Genomic DNA, 8,122 nt, shown 5'->3' on the forward strand with positions numbered 1-8,122 from the left:
GCAAAGCTGAAACAATCATGTTTTACATTATTGAGATGAAATAACTATGATATTGTCAAACAAGGAAAGTCAAAATATGTCATGCTGGCTTTTTTAAAGAGAAATTTGCATTCAAGGAGATCTCAAAATTGTTTCAAAGAAGTAACGAGCAGACAGTTTTCCAAGGATAGCTCAGGCTGCTGCATCGAGGTAAGAGTTTCAGAAGTAGTAAATGTCATTTTTCAAAAGTGATTCAAACATTTGTGTCATCTGATGTCATGAAGAGCTCCGGGGTTATTTCTGGCACGTATAAACGTGCCTTTGAAAATATTACTCTCAGACAAGATTTGAATTCATAAACGAGAGCCAGAGGCCTTCTGCAGCAACTGCTTTATTTGAGACCGCCCAGATCTCCCACACACCTTTTCCTCATTCAGAGGCCTGGGAAGAGCCTTTTTCCTCCCTGCCGAGTATTTCAATGGCAGGACAACCGCCACAAAACGCGCCCCGAGTTCTGCCCCTCTCCCCTCTCTCTTTGATGCTGTATCGTCAGGGTGGATCGTCACAGCATTAGTATTGGTCTGTGCAACCGCGGTTTGATAAGTAACCTCTGGCTTTCACAAGCATTTCTCTCTGGCTCCCCACGCAACAGGCGGATGGATACAGGCAGCATCTCTCCTGTGACTCCTTGCAGGCAGGCATGGGGTGTGACACAGCTTGCAGGAGCGACCAGCAGCCCTCTGCGGCAGGAGGCACTTGTGAGAAGACTTACAAAAGGCAGCAGTCGGTCTGCGGGAGGCTTTCACCTGCGCAGCACTGGAACCTGACACGGGTCCAAACAATCTTTAGTTTCCTTCACAGCAGCTTTAGTACATGCGTAATCAAACCTTCGCTGCAGCATCTCTAGCACGCACCTGTGACTTGGGGCTGACATTGTCATGCAGCATTGTACCACAGGACTGAGGAAATCAACCAGTTCAGAGTCACCAGCTCCTTGTCCCCGGGGAGCTTCGGCTGAGGCACTTAATCAGGTGGTGGAGAACGAAGGATGAAAAGCAAACGCCAAGCTGTGGGCCTGGGGGAAGACCAGGACAGAGGTGTTGCAAACAAGGGCAGGGAGGAGGGGAGCAGGGAGAGGGCTGCGCTCGCCACTGGCACCCACACGAGCCGGCCGGAGCCTGGTGCTTGGATGAGAGGGAAAAGGGAAAGGAAAAATTTGTGAACTGTCCCTAAGGAACGTCCTGAGCTTGGGGGAGAGTCCGTGGAGAGAGGCGGTGACTCGCAGAGAGCGGGACTGAGGGCCGGGGGCTCTGAGGTCCCCTGACAGTAGCAGAGAAGGAAGAGGGTAGCCCAGGGTGCCTCCCGAGCTGTGCTCATGAATATCTGGTGGAGGAGCATCTGCAGGGCGAAAGGTCTCGCAGCCTCTCCCCTCGCAGGGGAAAAAGCCTTTTGTGTAATGTTTGGAGCCCTAGATCAAAGGCATGGTGCGAGTGCTGTTTGTGCAGTTCTGGGCTGGAGAAACACCAGCCTGCCTTCTGCATCTCCAAATAGGACTGCCTGTTAAACATGATGCCTCTGAAATGTGTTAAGGCAGATACATCAGTAGGATTTGTTATATGCAGTGCTGAACACATTAAAATACATGCTGGGAGGAAGCAGCGCGGGAACCTGGAGCGCAGACACTCAGTTCTGTTAGACTGTGTGTGGAGCAAGCCCCCGCAATGCTGACAGGGAGGATTTGGCTGTTTCCCTGGGGAATGCTGAGTCTTTGTTTCTCTCCAAGGCCAGTTGGAAACACAGAGGGGGCAGGTAAAGCCCGCGGGTGGCACTGCCTCCTGCTCTGCCCTGTGTGTCATCTACTCACCGAGAGCCATGTCTGGTAATACCCGTGAGGGTTATGAGTGGGTGGACCCTGCCTGTGAGAAACCAGGGTCAACGTATGGAGAGGCAATATGGAGAGAGCAGGGTGCTGTGAGGGGCCGGAGCTGGCAGTGAGATGTGCTGCTTCCTCTGATGTCCCCTCCCGGGCTCCGGGGGTGAAGGTGGTCCCTGCCCGAGGGTCTGGAGGCCATGGCCATCGTCAAGCAAGTCCTCCACCTATGCAGCACCTGGTGGGTGCAGAGCTGCTTTATTTAGTTAATGTTAGCGAGGCTTTGGGTGGAAGGATAAAATTGCTTTCTGAAAGGGGCTTGAGGCGGGTGGTGTGTCCTTCCCAGCCCAGGGAAGCGAGGCAGCTAGCTTACATGCAGCAGGCAGCTGTTTGCAACAGTGAAGCAGGGGAAATAATCAATACTCTGTAGATGAGTCAGGTTTTTTATTAGCACCTCTCACAGGTCTGGCCATCTGTCCCCTCGCATCCCCAGGGTGCTACCCCAGTCCCCACACATCCTGCGAGACAACACGTTCCGTTTGGGCTGAGATCGCTCTTTATGGTTGGACCCAATTCTGCCACCGAGGTGGGGCTGGAAGTTGAAGATGATGACGGGGACACTGTCTTCACAAGACCCAAGCTGCTTTAACAGCAAGGTAGCCTTTTTGTCTGGGAAGGGAAGCACAGAGATGTAGTGCAGGGTCTGTGTGCCCAGGCTGCTCTCTTTTGAGGATGCTGCACAGTCAGATGGACAGATGTTGCAGGAAAAAAAAGCTGTTGAGAAAATTGTGTTTTCTGATCTGTGAAAAGTGGTGAGGCCTAGAAAGAGGAAGAAGTAGGTTCCAGATTGGCACAACCTTTTTGTTCTTCTTTCAAGGAAATCTCAAAAACTGTTGTTTCAGGTCAGGGCATTTTGATTCAGGGCATGCAGAGTATTGCATTTGAATCTCTGTCTTTAATTTTGTGTATACCCAATTAAGCAGAAAAATTAAGTGCCATTGGAATAAAAACTTTAAAAGCATTCTCTTCGAATTTTACCTAAAGCTGTGTAAGACATACTCAACATTTTTGCTGAAATGACATTTTTAGGAGGAAAAAAACCCCCACAAAACATGAAAGTCGACCAGCTATTCCCAGAGTGTCATCTGAAGGAGTCGGAAGGTGTTCATGCGCACCCAGGTATCACTGAAAGGGGCTCCAGCACCTGCGCAAGGCTCCTGCAGGAGCTTTGTTGTCTCAGCAGGATGGGCACAAATTCCATCCACTGTAAAAGAAGGTCACATCAAGGCAGAGCAATAATTTTTTCCCTCTTTTTCTTGCCCCTTCAGCAGCTTCCCACGCCCTTCTGGATTGCCACCCTTGTTTTCAAAATTCTGCGACGCTTTTTTGCTGTTACCCTATAGCTGCTTTTCCTTCTGCCTACTCACCCCGTCAGCTCTGAGCCTCTCGGAGCATCCTTGGGTGTCCTCTTTTCAGCCCTGTTATGCTCTGTATCTGAGATTGTCTTCTTGTCCCTGTAGCATGTTGAGATACTTGCTGACTTCAATTTTCACCCTTTAGATTGTCATTTGCTCACAGTAGGAAATATTTCCCAGTGTTTCCTTTGAAAGATGCTACAGAAAACATCCGTAAGGCGTAAGATCAGAGGAGATGATTAAACTACCTAGTCCGAACCCCTCTATCCATCACAGCTTCTTGAATTTCATCTAGTTAGAGCTGTATCGAGTGTGACAACCTGTGCTTCTCCTTGGCTGCAGCATACTTTCTAGAAAGGCAGTCAGGACTAGCCTTTACTGTAAAGCTGCTTTGCAGAAGTTACCTTCCTGCATGCTAAAGGCCTCCAGTCAGCACCCAGACAAACCAAAATGGTTTGGCCCTGGGTATCAACACACAGGTCACCTTCTCCCCCACAGCTTCCCACAAGGCAGGTGGGTGGCAGGGGCAAAAGCCATCCTGTTGTGCATGTCCTATAGGCAGCAGCTCTCTGCAGGGTGGGCACAGCATCCCTCTGGGTACGAAAACCTGGTGGGATGAGCAATCAAGTGCCGCTCCCATTCCAGAAACATGTTGCGATGGTTAATCAGCCTCGTGGAAAAAATGTGTCTAATTTCTCATTGGAGTTTGCTTGGCATCCGTCTCTGGCTACTAGTGGTTGCTGTGCACTGTTCTGCTGGCTTAAAGGACATGGCACATCTGGAAGCAAGGGGTGACATGCTCTTCTCAAGGTTGCTAGGCTTGCAGTGCTGGAGCGAATGTGCGGAGCAGTTGTGTTGGATGAGGTATAATTTGAAGCTGTGGCACCTCAAAGTTCCTCCACGTGTGTTTTCTTCCTTCTGGACATCTGGTTTTGGCACCGAGCAAATCTCTTCTTTATCTCCAGGAGTAGCAGCTTTGTGGCTTCTGTATCTAAAGGTCCTGCATTCAGTCTTCACAGGAGGCTGCCCTGGGAGCATACATATAATAGCATTACATCTCCTGCTAATAAATGAGACACCACAGAGTCACGTCCTGGATCAACACTTTGTGTTTCTCTCGAGCCTCCCACCTAGGGTAAGTTATCTCCCAAGCCCTCCTCAGTGTTCAGCAAACACTGAGCAACCTGATTCCCCGCAAGGAAAACAAATGAGCTGTGTATAGAACATCAGAGAAGCATAAATCTGAACGGAAAGGTATTTTCTGAGAGTCGACTGTCAAAGTGTGGCAATGTTAAGAGGTAGCAGATATTATCCCAGCAGGGTCTGTCACCTACCGGCATTCCCAGGTGCTGTGCCGGTGACAGCAGCATGCTGTCCACGTTACTGTCACTTATAAATGGTCCATGATTATACCTTGCGCTGCATTTCTGCTTCCCTGTGATCACGGGCAAGGTGGGCAGCGGGCTGTGCTGGTGGGGGGCCATGGCTCCTGCCCCAAGGTTCCCGCAGCTCCAGGGCCCCGCAACTGCCAGCTCCCCACCCCGCCACCGCTGGCCTGGCTCCTCACCCACGGCTGGAAACCACAATGGCTTTAACCCTGGGATTGCCGCTGCCGCGAAACAGGAGAGAAGGCAGCTGTCATCTTCTCCCTCTGGCAGCAGGGAGGGATGGGGGCAGCGCCCAGGGGAGGCCACTGCAGCAGCCCCTCTGACAGCTTCGGCACCTGCTGTGGCGTTTCCTAGGGGAAAGCAAAGCTGATGGAGAGCTGCCCATAGGAAAAGAGCTGCCTGTGCTTTGATTTGCAGGTACAGGCAGAAGCAGGCGACACAGGCAGGCTGCCCATCCTCTGGTACTCAAGAGGAGTACATCTCATGCCCCGGTGAGGGGGTCTCCCAGCCAAAAACAGGAAGGACAGAGCACTGGGAAAGGGGAAAAGGGCTGTGGAGGGCAATGTTGCAAAGGTGTCAGAGCTAATGGGGTGAGGTGGGATTTCCTCTAAACCCCAGGCACCATGCTGGGGTTGGTAATGCTCTTGCCCACCTGGAAGGCTGTGAATGACACTGAGGGGCTGCAACGGTAGGAGCTATAGAAGCAAACGAATAACATATAGAAACAGTGACAGAGCTCCCTCCCAGCCCTGTCCTCTCTGATTTGAGCTGGAAAATTAATGAATAAGCCTCACTCGGAGCCCTCACTTCCAAGGGCAGCTGTGCCGGGTGCTCCAGTCGCGGCTGCCGCATCCTCTCACTGCAGAGTGGCCGTGCTGCCGCCCCGGCAAAACCAGGAGTGAGGGTCTTCCCTCCCTGCCCTGACCCCCCCCAGCTGCCTCCCAGCCTTTTGCTGCTGGGGGTGTCTGGAGGGGAGGGAAAGCTCAGGTGCAAGCTCAGTGGAGGCATTTTTAGACTGCAGTGGTAGGAAGGTGCTGCCAGGCACCCCACGCCAGCCCCGGTGCTCCCCACACCTGTGCCCTGTGCACCCCAGTGGCCTGTGCCCTTGATGCTCAGATACTCCTCCTCCCTTTTCTGTGTTAAAGTAAGCCAATTTAGCTAATGATTACGAAGTGCTCTGAGAAGGATGGGTAGATGAGCAATGCCAGACGTTGGGGTAGGCACCACAGTGGTTTTACATTGACAAATATGAGGTTGCGTGAGCTTTTCCCTTCTATCTCCTTGTTTCTGGTTGGTTGTTGCTCTTTTCTCACCTTGTGGGCTGAGATTTCAAAAGAAAGTGAGATGCTTCTCCTTTGTATTTGATTTTCTCTGCCGAAGTTTCGGGTCAAAAGGATGGGAGGAGAGGGGAGAAAGAAAGGAGATGACTTCTTCCTTCTAAAAAGGATTCTGTCTGTCTCTTTTTGCAAAGCAGGGAGGTGAGCTGCCGTCGGGGCTCCTCATGAGCCAGGTTTGGGGGCTGGCGCATACCTGGTGTGTACGCACAGTACAGCTGGAATGTGTGTTCCCCAAAGAGCTTCTTGCTACAAGGCTGAGAACAAAAGGTCGCAGGACAACCAAACCAATTGCTGCTGCAGACCACATGTGTCTTAACAAGGTGTCACTCATTTTCCTAGGGTACTTTGCCTAAAAAGCATGCAGCATACGCCAGACCGGGTCCTGATGACCCACTCTCCATCGGGTGACCCCATTATAGCCTCCCTGTAATTCTGCATGGCCCCCTTCTGGATAGCTCCCTAATATGCTAGTTTTCTTGTCATCCTTTTGTTAAAAAGTAAGTGCATCCCAAGTGAGACCAAGTGCGTGTCTCATCTCCAAATTGCCCCGGGGGTGCTGGTGACTGAGGAACAGGCTCTGTGCCTCTTGCCAGGCCTGACAAAGACAAACGGAGAAACCCGTGTGCACAGGAGGGGGATCTGCTCAAACCGTGGCTTGCCAGTCGGAGAAGCTGTGATCCCCAGGGTGGCCTCCCTAAGAGGAGGGAGGCAAACCACCGTGGTGGAGCCTTGCAGGAGAATTTCCCCCTGCAACCTTAAATGACTGTGTGCAGCATTTATTAGTGCTGCCTGCTGTTCTCCACATGCATGACAAGGTCTTTGTAATTAATTTATACAAAATGCACAGCCAACCGTACTTACACAGCATACTACAGATTAAATTTAACATCAAAGAGCAATTGTGAATGTTTCTTGGCATATATAGGCCACCTCGTTTAACATTTCAGCTATCTCTGTAGTTAACTGCTTCAGCCCCTGGACTAAGCTGGGCAGCTGCCAACAGCTGGAAGGCTCCAGCAGGGCGGGAAGAGCATCCACCGTAGACCTCTTTGCCTATGTGGCACTTTCAGAGCCACGACCGTGCAGGCCAACTCCTGGAAATATTCAAAGCATGACCATGAAGGTGAATATTCAAAGCGTGACCCTCACTAGAGCTGGGGCTGCTGGTTTCCTGCAGGTGTAGCTTCCTCGGTCAACAGCCGGGCCCTTCTCAGAAGCGCTTGTTTCACCAGCTGCGATCTCTGGCACAGCAGGGCTGCTGCCAAGCAAAGCGGCTCCTGTGCTCTGGCGAGTTTTTGGTTGTTCACACAACGTGGAGCATCACCATCCACCTCTCATTGCTCCCGGCCTATGTGTCAGCACAGCCAAAAGGGGGCTTGCCCAGAGCCCCACCTTGTCTCTTCATCTCAAAAGCTCAAATTCAGGGCTTTCCGCTGGTGACACTGAAGGTTTTGGTGGGGTCCCCTTCCAGTCCTCCTTCCAGCCTCTGGCACGGTCGCTACCCCGTCACTGCTACCACAGCAGCATCTCAGAGGAGCAGCCCCTGACAGAGGTGGAGGTGCCTTCTTCAGCCGGCACCATCAGGGTGCACCCCCTGGGAAAAATGCAGCCCACGAGCAGAGCTGCTCCTGGCCCGCGGCCATTTGCTCAGGGCTGCCTAGCTCCCCTTTCTGAGGCCCCCGCCACCACCACCCCCACGAGCAATTGGTCGCACTCCCGGGTGAAACCAGGATGCACGCACACACCGGTGGCAATTTCCTCCTGATGGTAATGGTTTATTAGACAGAAACACAGAAAAAATTCATAAACAGTGAACTAAACCCAGGGCTTCTTCAGCAACTGCACAGTGGGAAAGGGACCAATTTTGCTCACTGGGAGCCAAGATTTACATCAAAAAATAAATTACTCTTCCCTTGGTGGCTGGGGTGCACTGGAGCACTTCCCTGCAAGCAAGATGGTGCTCGTGAGGAACAGGCTGCGACAGGCTGTCTTGCAGCTGCCCATGGTATTGGCAGGAAAGATGCTTTCAGGGAAAACACGACAAGTTACTGGGAAATATCCTGGCCCCACACTCCTGCCTCTGCCCCTGCACCCCGCTGTGCCCTGCTGGGTCAGTGTGAGTTGAGCAGTGAG

Source organism: Aptenodytes patagonicus, chromosome 7, assembly GCF_965638725.1.
Source record: "Aptenodytes patagonicus chromosome 7, bAptPat1.pri.cur, whole genome shotgun sequence".
NCBI classification, from domain to species: domain Eukaryota; kingdom Metazoa; phylum Chordata; class Aves; order Sphenisciformes; family Spheniscidae; genus Aptenodytes; species Aptenodytes patagonicus.